Here is a 2,945-nt window from a genome sequence, read left to right as displayed (position 1 = left end):
GTACAAAACTGAGAACTAGTATACAGATTCAGAAGAGTGTTAGGAAATCTCCCATTGCTTTTTAATGTTTATTTATTTATTTATTTATTTATTTATTTTTGAGACAGGGAGAGACAGAGCATGAACACGGGAGGGTCAAAGAGAGGGAGACACAGAATCTGAAACAGGCTCCAGGCTCCGAGCTGTCAGCACAGAGCCCGACGCGGGGCTCGAACTCACAGACTGAGAGATCATGACCTGAGCCGAAGTCGGCCGCCCAACCGACTGAGCCACCCAGGCGCCTCTCCCATTGCTTTTTAAAGAGTCTTAGGTTATCACCACATTTATAGATTCAGAACATTATTCTGATGTGTCGGTTTTCTGTTCTCCAAAGCTTCAGCTGAGATTACAAATTCAAGTATGAAATTTGTGGTTGACCCAAGTCAGAAAAAAGTATGAATTTCTCAAAATAAAAAAGATGAACAATATTTTTTAAATTATCAAAAAATAAAAATCAAATTAAAAATAAAGATAATAACAATTAAGGCAAACATTTGCATAGCGCTCACTGTGTGCCAGGCACTATTCTCAGTGTGCTTATGTATCTTTGTTATTTTTACAAGAGCCCTGGGCAGTAATAATATTATTATTATTATTTCTATTTTATAGACAATGAAACTGGGACACAGAATGGTGAAGAAACTTGACCAAAGCCATCTCGATACTAAATGAAAATTTCAACCCAGGAAATATGGTTTCAGAGATTGAGTTTGAGAAAATAGCATTTCTGAAAGAAGAGGAAAGATTTATAGAAGTACAAAGAGAACCACAAAGGAGGGCTATGACGTCCAAGGAAGGGTTTGGTCCAAATATAGGCCTGGCTTCTGCATGCCTCTTTGCCATAGCTAGATAATCCTTTTCAGATGCCATTCTTCTTCTTCTTCTTCTTCTTCTTCTTCTTCTTCTTCTTCTTCTTTTTAAAATTTTCTTTAATGTTTATTTTATTTTTGAGAGAAAGAGGCAGAGTGTGAGTGAGGGAGGAGCAGAGAGACAGAGGGAGACACAGAATCTGATGTAGGCTCTAGGTTCTGAGCTATTAACACAGAGCCCGACATAGGGCTGAAATCCATGAACCGTGAGATCACGACCTGAGCCAAAGTCGGATGCTTAACCGGCTGAGCCACCCAGGCACTCCAAATGCCATTCTTCATCCCATTCCCATGACCAAACCTGACCTACAGCAGAAGGTAAGCTCCTAAGATCAAGTGGTTCAGTTTCCAATCTCAGTAAGTTCTGAGGACTGAACTTTGGCCTGCATCCTGAGGTCCAGATTTTTTCTTCAGTCCCCAACCTTCCACCAACTCAAACTTAAATCTGTAATAACTGGGCCTTTGCCAGATCTTCTCCCAGGATTGGAGTTTTGTCCCAACATCATCCTGGTAGCTGGAACATTTCCTACTGGTTGATTATCTACATGGATGCTACATGCCTACCTGCTTGGCTCCTGACTATCACCGGCCCCAGATTCTCTGTGATGGTTTATTTTCATCTTTTGGGATCCTCTGAAATTTTATTTTGTTCCATCTGTGGAACTTCACATTGCCAACTTCACATTCTTCCCAGTGTCTCTTTCTGCTGTAAATAACCACAGATCACTATTATTTCCTGGGGTCTGGCAGAAAAAGTAGATGAAATACTACACTTGATCTTAGCCAAAAGGCCGAGAAGCGATTAAAAGTAGATGAAATAAATACGAGCTAGCACATATATGGTATAATAGCTTGGAATCACAGTAATCTACATAAAGTAGACGGAACACTGATAACATTTACACAGTGATTTTAATTTCCCATCTTCCAAGTTATATAACTCTAGTTAATTTATGAGGTAAACAGGCCCTAAGTGAATATTTTTATGAGAGAAATCTAGTGCAGTTCTATGATATGTAACCACTAAGCACAAGTGATCTCATTGCATTTTTGTACTGAATCATCATTTCTTGTGTTTTGGAACTTGCTTGTGCTATAAGTTGGGGCACAGGTAGTCTTTGTCAAATTCGGTATAAATGATAGAAATCAGCATTCATAAACCTTTAATGGTTGAGGATACCACTCTTTTCCACTGTAGGGATACCCAGGGATTACCTTACATGAAGTCAGGCTACATTATAGAAGTTTAGCAGTAGCAAGGTGGTAAACTGTCCCAAATCATCCACCCTGTTATCTACCCGAAAATCACCATTGGAGAGTAATTATTTTTGACCTTGGATTATTCTGAGTCTTCTATAGTCCCCCTTTAAATTCAAACATCCAAATTGGTAGGATAACATTTAAAGTTATTCTTTCCGAATATCCAATGGAAAAAAGACAGTCTCTTTAACAAATGGTGCTGGGAGAACTGGACAGCAACGTGCAGAAGATTGAAACTAGACCACTTTCTCACACCATTCACAAAAATAAACTCAAAATGGATAAAGGACCTGAATGTGAGACAGGAAACCATCAAAACCCTAGAGGAGAAAGCAGGAAAAGACCTCTCTGACCTCAGCCGTAGCAATCTCTTACTTGACACATCCCCAAAGGCAAGGGAATTAAAAGCAAAAATGAAGTACTGGGACCTTATGAAGATAAAAAGCTTCTGCACAGCAAAGGAAACAACCAACAAAACTAAAAGGCAACCAACAGAATAAGAAAAGATATTTGCAAATGACATATCGGACAAAGGGCTAGTATCCAAAATCTATAAAAAGCTCACCAAACTCCACACCCGAAAAACAAATAACCCAGTGAAGAAATGGGCAGAAAACATGAATAGACACTTCTCTAAAGAAGACATCCGGATGGCCAACAGGCACATGAAAAGATGCTCAACGTCGCTCCTCATCAGGGATATACAAATCAAAACCACACTCAGATATCACCTCACACCAGTCAGAGTGGCTAAAATGAACAAATCAGGAGACTATA

The 2,945-nt window shown here is 39.4% G+C and overlaps 1 pseudogene; it reads right to left on the bottom strand.

Annotated features, from left to right (window-relative positions):
* Positions 1 to 1,644: 1,644 nt before the first annotated feature.
* On the bottom strand, positions 1,645 to 1,711 carry LOC132662687 (U2 spliceosomal RNA; annotated as a pseudogene).
* Between the last annotated feature and the right edge of the window lie 1,234 nt (positions 1,712 to 2,945).

Source organism: Panthera onca, chromosome D1 (genome assembly GCF_046562875.1).
Source record: "Panthera onca isolate mPanOnc1 chromosome D1, mPanOnc1 haplotype 2, whole genome shotgun sequence".
Taxonomy (NCBI): Eukaryota; Metazoa; Chordata; class Mammalia; order Carnivora; family Felidae; genus Panthera; species Panthera onca.
The sequence above is the reverse complement of the archived record's forward strand: the minus strand, read 5'-3'. Positions and strand labels throughout refer to the sequence as shown.